The sequence below is a fragment of the Silene latifolia genome, chromosome X (assembly GCF_048544455.1).
Source record: "Silene latifolia isolate original U9 population chromosome X, ASM4854445v1, whole genome shotgun sequence".
NCBI lineage: Eukaryota > Viridiplantae > Streptophyta > Magnoliopsida > Caryophyllales > Caryophyllaceae > Silene > Silene latifolia.
The window spans coordinates 275,335,747-275,349,176 of NC_133537.1; the positions used below are offsets into that span (position 1 = coordinate 275,335,747).

Consider the following 13,430-nt stretch of genomic DNA (forward strand, 5'->3'; position numbering starts at 1 on the left):
ATAAAATGTTCTTTGATTGGAGTTTTGAAACCCTACCTCGGGAAACTGAGATGGTAACGCTCCAATTATCTTGGGCGGATAGTTGGGGTGTTACAAAGTAGTATCAGAGCGACGATTTTGGAACCTAAAACCAATGAACCAAAATGAATCTAGTAGAGTCTAAGTAATGAACCCGACGTGAGTATAATAGGAGATCGGTTTTGGATGAGTAGGCGCCCTCATGCCAAAGCTACTGCCTATCGTCTTAGTTGGTCACTACACGGGTGGTTAGGAGTATGGGAATCGCTATATGAATCGTAATAGGAATGTGTTATTACTTTAATGTGTGTTTGATTATGGCATGGAATGTGATCATTAGTGAAGGTGGTATGCATACGTGTGTGTTGTTGCCCGTAATAGGTTTATCATATGATAGAATCGTTTGTGTAGAATATGATAACATGTGATGGATGAATGAGTGGAATAACATGAATATGCTGTATATATGATTAGTATGTGTTGATATGAGGGACGGTAGTCCCGAATCTTGGCACGTAGATATCATATACGTAATTGAGCTTGCTATTGTCGTTGTTAATGCATGAATGATAATGATTGTTCACTAGTAGAAAAAACTCCTATAGTGGCGGTCATAAATGACCTTTTTGTGGCGGTTCTTACAGATTTTGGGTGCGCCGTATATTACGGGGTTGTTTATACTTTGCGGCAGTTGTACAACCGCCACAATAGCTTACCTTTAGTGGCGGTTTTTAAATAAAACCGCCATTATAGGCTTATATAAAACGACGGTTGTTAGACAAGAACCACCGCTTTAACTCATCTATAGTGACGGTTATTCTTTGAAAACCGCCACTAAAGGTGAACTAATAGTGGCGTTTCATACTTAAGAACCGCCACCATAGATAGATATTTTTTTTCTAAAAAAAAATATTTGCTACCAAAATTTCGGCAGCAATATTCTATAGAGTTGACAAGCCAAATAGCTAAATAAACAAACAATGCATACAAAAGAATGCCAACCAATGAACTTGCATATCATGCGACACAACAATAATGTCGATGTTCAAAATTATACATCCAAGTGTATAAATAATCACATACACGTCTTAGTTAATAAACTAATCAACATTTCATGTTCTCTAAATATTTGATAGCCACACGTCCTTAACATCTTTCATCTCGTCAATCAATATTGTATTGTTGAATCTGCAATAACAACATTTAGCAAACCAATAGTAAGAAAAACAACCTCAACATTACTAAAATCAATGTAAGACATTATATATAATGAACTATCAAACCTCCTTATGATTAGCACTAACTCAAATGCACAATGGATATATGTCAGGAGGCGGCAGGCGCACATTAATAAGATTTTAGTAACAAATTCTTCATGCACTATTGCATAGCTTAATAAATGAAAAGACATTGCATACATACCATGAAATCACGCCGCTTGAGATAGGATCTGTTTTCATCGCTATGCCAACCAATACTCGCTCCTTTAGTCCAGCTATCATACAAGAATAAGTTTTAAAAATAATGCCAGAGGGGGAACAAGATACTTTGCCATCCTATTGGGCAAATGTAGACAATAAAACTAGAATGACCAGAAAGAAGAGCCTAAGATTAACCACTTCATTTTAGTTTTTTTAAAGAAATGGATCTGGGGCTTTGAACTATTTTTGCAAGAAATTCATCTATTGTAAGAGGTCGTCTAGCACTTTATCATATACTTCTTCACAAACTTTAAGTTTCAGAATAGCTATGATTATGAGAGTAATGTGACAAAGATAGTGAGTGTGAGACCAAACCCAATCGAGTAGAGTAGTACTCGAGCGTGTTAACCAGTCACTCGACCTAGTGGATGAGTCACTCGACCGAGTGGACAATTCACTCGACCGAGTGGACCTGTCACTCGACCGAGTGGCCAAATTTAAGAAAATGGAAAATTCTGGAAAGGTTTCCACTCGATCGAGTAACCTGTCACTAGACCGAGTGGAGTTGCACTCGACCGAGTGCCCTAAGTACTCGGCCGAGTGGGCCTGTTTAGTTGAGAAATTCGTGTAAAATTGCCTTTTCTACCTTATCTTTTCATTTCTATCTTGAACCTCGTAACTTCAACATCGATTTACCTTAAAATAATTCAAAGTTTTCATATTGTGATTTGTTGTTTGAATTACACTTGCTACTCCACTTTTCTTGATTCGTTTTCTCAATTTCGACCATGTAGTTGAATTCATCTTCTTCATTTTGCTATTCGAAATGTTTTATGTATAGACATGTTTATTCAAGTTTTATCAAATAATTGCATGACTTTGTTCAGTTTCATAGTAATGATTGATTTTCTATGTCATTAGAGTGGTCAAAAATCGATTTTTTACGATAATTTTTTTTCCACCATGGATGAGCTTAGAAACTTGTGCTTTTGAGTCGATAACCAAATTTTCATGCTTGTTGTTGGGTCATATTGAACAAGAAAAGCTTAACACTTGTTGTTAATGTTGGATTTTTACCTTGTATGCGAAAATTTCAATTTAAAAGTTTGACTTACTTTTCATTTTCATGAGTGAAACTTGTCTTAATCGTCTTACAAAGACTACTATCATCCCTAGTAGTGCGGTATATTATCTTAGAAACGAATATTTCATTGCAAATTTTACCCTAAAATTTTGAACCAAGTGAGGAATATGAACAATTGTGATTTTTTCCTGAATATGGTTTATTAATATTGTAAAACTGTAATATTGTTTTGGAATTTTACTATAAAATGGTGTGAATCAAAAATTTCCGTCTTGAAGGTTGACAAATTTCCCAAAAATGTTGAGAAAATACAAATAAGCATTGATTTTTCGCTCGTGACGTAATTAGTTTATTCCTTATTATTCTAATCTTCGATTACAATGTCTTGTGAAATCGTATATGTGAAATTTTCCGTCTTAAGATATTTCTTTTGAAAGTGAAGGATACAAGTACCAGGATTTGATTTTTCTAAGTCATGTTTTGCATTAATCGAATAGTAATACTTTGAACTTGGTCTAATGTGACATGTACCATCCTATGACGGATTACTCCGTATTAAAGTCTTCGAGAAATGTGATACAAATGACCTTTATGCTAATAGTTTTAATATAGCATTCGCATTTGAGTCATGTCTGAGTAAAATTTGCATTAGAGTTGAGTTTTGAAATTGCATCATTTTACAAAATTCATCATGTTTCAAGTGCGCTATTAGAGCAATTTTACGGTGTCAGTCATGGATTCCCTATCCCCTCCATGTTGTTTAATCTGCTTGCTACCTTTCCATATCCGTTCTGGCTTATTTTAATTCCCATCATCCTTATCCGTTGAGTTAACTCGGGATATCCGGGCATAGAGTTCTGTGTGAGGCTCAAAAGAGTATTTTCTCACCCTAGCCCTTAGGCATATATTTCCGACAAGATGAGTGATTTTGGACATAGTCGTCAGGTTTGAGGATTTGAGAACACTAGGACGGTAGTTGGCCCATATAATGCTTTGAGTATGGTGAATTGACCAGGAAAGACAACTAGGACGGTAATGGAGTGCAATCAAAATTGGATACTTAGCGGTTATGTGGACTTATAGGTAGTGAAAGCCATTTGAGGACACGTGATGATGACCTGTTGAGCGCAACTCAGAAATTTTGGCTGGCATATGGTTGAGTTAGAACTTGTGAAATGATGAGGGATTAGTTGAAGTACTCAGAGAGTTAAAAGAGGATTGATAGTACGAATGGTAAAAGTAGTTTGATGGTGTGAAATTTAGCTTAGGGAATGATGTGAGTTGAATAAATGGTGATAAGATTTAGAGATCTGGAATACGAGAGAGAGAGAGAGAGAGAGAGAGAGAGAGTACTAGAGCGAGAGATGAGTTGGAGATTTTGCAAATAGTAACTTGTCATTTAGTGAGGAATTTGTTTTAAGTTTCAAGTGAATCCGTGTGAGGTGACCTAATTATGGATGAGTTGAGTTCTAATAATTGGATCTATGCAATTGTGGATTTAGTACTGCCAAGTTTGGTTTGGGGTCATGAGAGTAAGAGTGGAGCATTTGATGCTTAAGGATTCAGTTTATTGTTGATAAACTTGATCATTTGTGATACATAGTATAACCGTTAACCTAAGTACGTAGGCATGATAGGTAAAAGTGGTTGTGTTGGACTCCGACCCTGAGAGTGGTAGTATAAATTTTATTTGTAAAATTGCCTCCCAAGCGTTATTGTAAAACGCCTACAGTGTACATCGTGACCTTGTTGTAGTGCTTAAGTGAGAGATGATGTTGATGTTATTCCCTAAGAGTGATGAGTGATTAGGTCATGCCCCTTAGTTAGAGTAAGTGTTGTGTTTACCGTTGTGACTAGAGTGTCGCACTACAGTGCAATTGTTGGGAATGAACTAGTATGGTTGTGTTGGTATTATGCCTTGGACGTTTTATTTACGTGTTGGTGTCGCACTACCCGTGTTTGATTCGGTTGTCTAATGTTATATAAGTCACCATCGAGATTTATTAGCATCTATGTGAAGGAATAGGAAAGTCTGGTTATGGGTTTAAGAACGGAAATGTTATACCCAGGTGACACTCGACCGAGTGAACTATGCAGTTGACCGAGTGGCCGCCTACTCGGCCGAGTGACCTTCTACACTCGACCGAGTGGTCTGCTTTAACCCTTGTTTTGACCAAATATTGAGCATGTACCCTCATTTCACGATTTATATTAGTTAACTTGGGTTGAATGACCATGATTGACCTTACATGGGTGATATGTGTGAATTGTTTACGTTTTGCTACGTGGTGTGACATTTTTCAAAGTAAATGGAAATTGTTGATTCGGCATGGGTGGATTTATGACATTAATGATGTGATAACCTTGTTTGATGTATGTTAATCGACGTGAATTCATTTCGTTGCATAAAAGTAAGATGAAAAATACAAGTTGTGTGTTGCATAGTAATCATTTGCATGATTGTGATTGTGGTCTTCCGTATGAGCGGAAGTGTTGGTAATAGATGGGAATGGATGATTGAAAACACATGTGTGATCATGTGGTGGATTTGAGGCGGTATATGCGTGGCATAGTATTTGGAAAATTGGAATGTTGAGCATAGTTTAGTCGTATGACGAATGATGTTGCACCATTTGGTTGTTTCTTAGAGTTTGCATGTTTGTGGTTGATTTGCATACGTGTGCATGAAGAGATTAGACGTGATATATATGTGCGTAGTAATAATCGAGTTATACCCCGAGATTTATGCGTTGACTTAGAACCAATTGAGTTGGGAGTTGTTATGGGATTAGGGTTTCGAACCATGGGCTCGACCTTATACCTTGACGTTTGGGAGGCTCGTAGAGTAGGGTTATATCAATGGCATTGGGACCATATCTAATTTATTTATGGATTTGCAATAAGTAGGAGAGAGTGTTGAACCTGGAACATGGTCATTTGTGGAATTTAGTAATGAGTGTATGACACCGTATGTTGAGGTTGATAGTTGAACTTCGGGAAAAAGTTCTCTTTTAGAGGGAGTGAATGTAATAATTCGGAAGTTTAGGAAAAAGGAAGTACGGAATGTGAGGATATAGCGAGAGTTGTGAGGAAGTAGTGAGAATGGAACACCGAACATTGGGAAGAGAGTACACATGAGAATCGAGGGAATATCCGGAAAGGGAAGAGTGAAGTGAAACTTCGGGGACGAAGTTTATTTTAAGGGGGGGGGGGGGGAGATTGTAATACTCCGTATTTAATAATTATATAATAATAATATTTTATTGGAATTATACGAGTTATGTTGAGACGGAATAATAATAGTAATATAATAATATAATATATATGTATTTATACACTCACCTATACTACTCTCACCCCATATATATACTCCCTCATACCTTATCCACCCAACCCTATCCATTTGCAATCCACCAAAAATCCACCATCAAACATTAGAGAGAAAAGAGAGAAAGAGAGAAAGAAAGACAAAGATCGTCTTTTGCCCTCCGCCTTGAGATCGTAAGATAAACCGTCTTATACTAGCCTTTAGGTTATTATTTTTATACCTTTGACCCGTCCCGACCCTGATTCACCTCTGACCCGTGTCCTTGACCACCGTTGACCGTGTATATGGGGGTTTGATCGAGTTTAAAAAAAAGGGTTTTGGGGGGTTTGTGTGTCGCGAGTTAGGGCTTCGGTTTTGATGGGGTTGCGGGTTGGTTTGGGTCTGGGTATGGGCGGATCTAGGTCGAGGGTGGTAAGAGGAGTTGAGTGGTGGTTGTGGGTGGTCGTGAGGGTGGCTGGTGGTGGCAGTTTCATATGAAGAAGGAGGGATGTCGGGTTTGTTGTTGTTGTTGTTGTAGCTGTTGTTGTTGCGGTTGTTGCTGCTGTTCTGGGTGGTGGCTGCCGGCATGGCGGCCACCCTTAGACCCACCGTGGTCAGGGCGGCACCATGGTGGTGGTGGCAGCCACGGTGGTGTTGGGTTGTGCGTGTGGTGGGTGGCACGGGTGGTGTTGTTTGTGTTTGTTGTTGTTGTTAGTGGTGTCGGTTGTTGGTGGGGCCGTGGGTGGCTGCTGCTGGTCGTGGCCACCATGGCTGGTGGTGGTGGTCCATGGTGGCAGCGAAAGTGGTGTAGTGGGGTCTTGAGTGAGTCGGGTTTCTGGGTATTTATACATGACGGGTTTATTTGGTCGTATACGTAATTGAATAAATATATTAGTATATTTATACGTATTTGTATAAGTATATTAGTATATTTATACATATCTGTATACGTATTTGTATGATTAGATTAGTATAATTATACATTTTTGTATTATTATCGTATTTTAGGAAATGTGTTTTGTAAGACGGTTTAACGAGACGGGCCTAGCTTGTGTGATGGTTTGCTTATGCGGATTTGCTGTGAGGTAGATTTATCCAGCTCAGTTTCATTGTCGCATTTATATATAAAATGAGTCTTTTATCATTCATTTGCATTGAGTGAGTCGGTAATTGACATGTTATTTGGTATATCGTATTTGTTGTGTTGTCTTGTATGTCGGAGGACACGGTGGTTTGTTTGGTTACTTGTTTTGGAGACGTAAGACGGTTGGGAGACCATCTTGCGCTTAAGTCGCCTCTTGAAGCTTCCCACTCCAATAGGGATGTGCACATTAATGGCTTGAGTTACGGAGGGACTCGTGTGGTTGAGACACGACGTCTGGCAGGGGATCCGGTTGGCTTCCGGACCCGGTACGTCTGGGCGTGTCCCGGTACCTGTTTGTGGATATCGGTATATCTAGGCGTGTCCCGGTACCATTGTGGTTGTCGGTATGTCTGGGCGTGTCCCGGTACCGTGGTGGAGGTTGCTTGACAGTGGTTCATTCATATCATGGTCACGTTGTATGGTCACACACTCGAGTCGTGTCACACTTTATTTATTTAATGAAACTGACGTTTATATATCTGTGCATTGTCACCTATCTCTTTTGGGGTGGCCTGTGTCGATCCATATGATATCCTTTGGTCATATGGGGAGCAATTTATGTTCAAGTTGTTTGGATAGTACGTGGGAGACGGGACGAGCTTGATGATATCACGAGACGAGTCTAGTTGGCTAGAAGAGTATAGATGTCACGAGTTGTATTTTATTTATTCATTTATTTACGTTTATGTAAATCATGAAACACTACATTAATAAAATGTTCTTTGATTGGAGTTTTGAAACCCTACCTCGGGAAACCAAGATGGTAACGCTCCAATTATCTTGGCCGGATAGTTGGGGTGTTACAAGAAATCTCAAGGGCAAAGAAACACCGCCCAATTGGAAGAAAGATATTGATGACGTTGAAGTGGCTCTATTCGGAGAGCATGGAATTTTTTACAACAAGAATGAGAGCTTGCAAAGCTCACCAATGACAAGTATCAATGGAGGCCTCTTTGGCCATGACAACAAGTAAGAAGAGTTGCTCTTGCCAACTCTTGATCCGCCCAACATAGGGAAAGAAGCAAGGGAAGTATGTGGTCTATGGGATGATGAGTTTGAAGGACTTGTTAACCCTTACATTGGGAATGCTATGACTCTAGACCAAGGCTTTCTAGATCCTTGTCATCTCTTTGACTCGGGTTACTACATGAATGAAGACAACAATGTGCCAAGGTCTATGCAAGACCTCTATCATGACAATGGACAAGCATTTGACTACTTCTTCAAGGCGTTGAGCAACATCAACAATGCCCTTGCTTTACTCCCTTGACACCTCTCAAGAAAAGGAGAGTTTGATGGAGTCCTCCCTAAACCACCATTTGTAAATATTCTAACCTCTTAACTTGCATTTCATTTAACTTGTACATTATTCAATTTTTGCGATGCATTTTATATGCCTTTTTATTTAACTTTTGTAACAAGAGAGCAAGTGAGGGAGCGATTTTAATGTGCTTAAAATGTGTAGTGTTTGATGATCAAGTGTGGGGAAGCACATGCCTAGGCTAACCAAGCCTTTGTAGTGCAACCCATGAAAGAATAAGAATTGAAGAAGAAAATGGCGTGGGAAAGGGATCCCCACGAGCAGACCTGAGCCCGTGAGGATGGAGCAAGGCAAGAATTTAAATCAACTGCTGTGAAGAAATCCGCCCAAGTCGTCTATGAGACGAGCGTTCCTCAGGCTCAGCCCGCTCGACCTCATTCTGGGACGGGAGTCCCCAATGTGCTTAAAATGTACTGCATAAAAATCTGCCCGTCCCCAGCACGACACAAGCGTCCCAGCGTTAACCCGCTCGACCTAATACTAGGACGAACGTCCCCAGAGTGCAAGATTTTTCACTACCTAAGAATCCGCCCGTCCCCATTTGGAGCCGCCCGTCCCGATCTTTTGTTAGACCAAAAACGCAGGACTTCTATTCTTCATTCTTCATTTTTCTTCTTCTTCAAACACAAACACAACAATTTCCCTCACTACAACAATCAATCCTCTCATCCAAAAACACAAATTTCTCAACCAAATTCATCCAAATCAATTGCAAACTTGCTAATAATAAAAACAAATCACTCCTTTGTCAGCAACAAGACCTTCAAACATCAAAATCTACACAAAATCAATCAAAATTTCTAGGGTTAGGGTGAAATCCGAAAACCTCAAATTGATTGAACATTTGATTGAAATTGGAAGAAGGAAGGAGCATTCAAGCTTATTCTAGGTTTGTTGATATCAAATTGAAAGGAGAATCATCATGTCAAGGACCAAAGGCAATACCAAAGCACCCAAAGCCCCAACTTTATCCAAGAGGCAACAAGCTCTTGCATCAAAAGAATTAGTAGTGGTTCAACATCAAAGGGAGCAAGCTAGGAATACCATTGATGCTAGTGAAGAAGTTACTACCACTATCCCAGAGGTTGAGCAATTGAAAGATTTTCCGGAGGTAACTTTTATTTCCGATAAGCATAGAACTGCATTCGAATCCCTAGCTAAGAAAAATATTATTGCTACTAAATTTGTGTGCCAAGATACCTTAGATAAATTAGGTGTGCTTGAACAAACAAAGGCATTTTTCAAGTTCATGGGGTTATCTACCCTATTTGAGATGAATGAGTTAACTTAATCTTCCTTAACCTTGGAATTCATTAGTTCTTTGAGGGAGTATAACACCGAGACTCGAAAATATGTCGAATTTTGCCTTGAAAACAAGAGTAGGACAATGTACAAAAGTGATCTAGGTGAGGTATTCGGGCTTAAAGACTATCGAAGCTTCTTCAAAAAGCCTCCGGAGTTTAATGCCCAACCCCTTTGGAAAGCCATTGCCGGTCGTGAGTTGACCACCTTCCAGGAATGCCATGCCTTATACATTCATGATCCGGGTATTAGGTATTGGCATAAGTTTGTGGCTAATACCTTGATAGCTTGAAAAGAAGCTAATAACTTGACCGAGATAGATCTTGTCTACCTTGAATCCTTCATGAGTGTCAATGGGAAGTCCGACAATGACTACAGTATTCTTCATTTATTGATTAAAAGATGGTTGGAAATTGAAAATGGGAAGGATGGCGCGACTTTTATTGTTAATGGAGGCTTGATAACAAGGTTGGCAAAGCACTTTAACCCACAATTCAACAAAGACAAAGCATATAAACCGGTTAAAGGAAGCAATCTCCTTGATATGAACTCATTGATTCACAAATTTCACTGGGTAAAACATGAGAATTCCGCCCAAGGATATGAATGGATTATCAAGGATGCCGACTCTATTTTCTTGCCAAGTAATATTTGTCGCATTTCCGCTCACCGGAGCAATTACCTTCTCCCCGTCTCAAAGAATGCCAAGAACATCATCAAACAGCAATAATGTCCAAATGAAGAAACCTCCTCCTTAGTGGTATCTCCTTACCCCTTTGCCTACAAAGAGTTCACAACAAATGATTCTAGTGTTGTGACGGGCAATGACTACTTGGTACAATTCATGAAGTATATCCATAAAGAAGCCTACAATGATCGGGTGAACGCTTATTACGCCCAATATCCGCCCCTTTACCAACTTGCTAAGCAAGGACTCCTTGATCCCAAGAGTTCTTTGCTGGAATGGGCGGATAGGAAAGTGTTCTTTCCTCAAGCTTCTAGAGATGAAGAAGGGGATGCCCGCGAAACTAGGGAGATTCAGGAGGTTGTTGATGATGAGGATGGGGAAGGTAGTGGGTCTATCCATGATGATGATGAAGAGCAAGGTTCAAGTGAAAGTGAAGAAGAAGATGATGGTGAATCCTTCGGTTTTATGGAGGAAAGTGATGATGATATGATTGAGGATAGATGGTTGAACAAAGTGATGTATCACTTTTATATGCACTTTTATAACTCCTTTCATGTTGATTTAAATACCGTTTTTTTGCCTATTATATCATTTATATGCGTTTTATAGTGAATTGTCGATACTGCCGCTTCTTTATGTTTTAATGCAGAAATGACGCATTGCGAGGTGAATCAAGTTAAGATGAGCATTGCGGTTATAGCATAGTGGAATACACGAGGCATGTCATGAGAAACGACGAGACTTGAAGACGAGAAGAGAAGTAAAGAAGAAATCAAGCTGGATGCCTTGTTTCCTCGATCGAGTACGAGAGGGCTCGATCGAGTAACCTTCCTCGATCGAGTATGCCGAGGCTCGATCGAGGAACCTCTTTGTCGGTCTTATTTCCGTATTTTCCTAAAACTCGTATTGTTTGTAATATAAATTCTAAACTCGTAGGATTTATTAGGGTACTCTTTTTACTTACTTTTAGACGGCTGAAAACATACTTTGGCATTCATACTTTGTTCTTAATCTTTCTTTGTTAATTACGAAGGTACTAATCATTCTTCATTAATTAATCATTCAAGTTTTATGCTTTCAATTCATTGTTATTATTTCGTGTCTTCATTTATGTTGTTATCTATCTTTATCATTGTTGTTGAATTCACCATGAGTAGCTAAATTCTTCATCTAGGATGAATGAGATCTAGGTTGATTGGAAAAGGGAATATTAATTGATTGCTAGTAATCTCACATAAATTATCGTTTCATTATTGTTCTTATTCTAATTATTTAATTTAGGCCTGAATTGATAATTAGTGTAGCGAATTAAAATTTTCACCGACAGGGTTAGAATTAATATAGGCTGCAATAATCAAATAGATTGTGTTTAATATTAGCGATTGCATGTTAGACTTAATCTAAAGGACATAATAGAATTAACCAATCTTGTGACCTTAGATAATTTGATTGACCTAGCAATTGATTAAGAAACCCCATATAATTGACCTAGTGAACCGGAATCCTAGACTCTTTAATATTATTGTTAATCACCTTTTAATTACTTGCTATTAATTGGTAGAAAACAAACAAATCAAAAGCCCCAGAAATTGTTACCTTTAAGACACTTTAAATATTAGCAAACTGATTATTATCGCCTCCCTATGGATTCGATACCTGTCTTACCACTAGCTATTTTGTTAGTAGTGAGATAGATTTATGTTGATATTGGTGATACGACTTTAGCCTTATCAAATTTGGCGCCGTTGCCGGAGAGGCAACAATTTTCTTATTTGTTTTAGTTTATTTTGTCTTTTTGTCTCAGGGAACCTAGTTCCTTGAGACTGTTCTCACACCTTTCTTGTTTGTTTCGTGTATGCCCAGGTCAGCTAGGTCCGAGATTCTTCCAATAGATCCCGAGCCAGAGAAGACTTTTCGCTACAGACGAAAGTTTCAGAAAGAAGTGGGTCAAGTAGAAGACTTGAGTATACTTGACGTTGAGACGGAGCATTCTACTACTTCAGAAAATCAGTCCTTTGAAGAGGACATTTCTTCTGATTTTGAAATTCCAGTTGAAATCACAGTTTCTGAGATTACCATCATGCCTACCTTAGCCAGTCATTCCGAGCCTACATTGGCTTCCATCCCAAAAGGATTCAAGCTTCCTACCTCAGACAATGAAACTTTTGAGATTCGTCCATCTTACATCAATTTGGTGGAACGGAATTTATTTGGAGGAGGAGCTACTGAGGACCCTGCAAAGTATATGGAGAAATTCATTACTTATTGTTGCTCCATCCCTTTAATAGTTGGGGTGACACAAGATTAGGTGAAGCAGGTACTTTTTCCTTTTTCTCTAAAAGATGGTGCTGCGGAGTGGTTGCGAGAAATGGATATGGAGGATGAAAGAGTTATTGACTGGAATACTTTAGCTCTTGCTTTCTACAAGAGGTACTGTAGTGTAAACCCTCCTGCTGCAGGTACTTCCCACCTCAGAAAACTAATGCGCTGAGAAGTCAAATTACTAGTTTCAAGCAAGGACCAACTGAAGATTTGAATGAAGCATGGATTCGCTTCAAACGGTTGGTCCGTTCAGTTCCCCATCATGGCTTTCAACAGTGGTTTCTTTGCAACCAGTTTTATAATGGGTTGTATGACGATCATCGTGCTTTACTAGATTCTTTAGCTAATGGGAGGTTTCAGGACAACACTAACGATAATATCGCGTGGAAGTTAATTGATCAGATTGCTACTCATACTGCAAAGTATGGAAATCCTAGGGGAAGTATGCGTGGGAATGGTGGAGATAGTGCTCTTGCGGCACAATTAGAGGCTATTTCTGCCAAAATTACTGAGATGAAGACTACCCAATCCTTGGGTAATAAGGAGATGGTTCATGCTATGAGTCAACAGGAGGAGTCTTGTGCTAGATGTGGTATGGATGGTCACAATACAGCTGAGTATTTGAGCACATTGGAGCAGGTTAATGCCTATCAATATTTTAGGCAAGGTACACCTTTCTCTAACTTTTACAATGAAAGAACGAAGGAGCATCCTTTCCTTTAATGGTCTAGTCAGAATGTGCAAAATTCGCAGCAACAACAACCACAAAAGAATACTTATATACCTCCTAATAATCGTGGTAATCAAATACAAGGAGGATACC

General features: G+C 39.1%; 1 non-coding gene across 1 annotated transcript; it reads right to left on the reverse strand.

Annotated features, from left to right (window-relative positions):
• Window positions 1–12,769: 12,769 nt before the first annotated feature.
• LOC141625609 (small nucleolar RNA R71) lies at window positions 12,770–12,876 on the reverse strand. Its single transcript, XR_012535379.1, has one exon. It is a non-coding gene; the product is annotated as a small nucleolar RNA R71 (small nucleolar RNA).
• Between the last annotated feature and the right edge of the window lie 554 nt (window positions 12,877–13,430).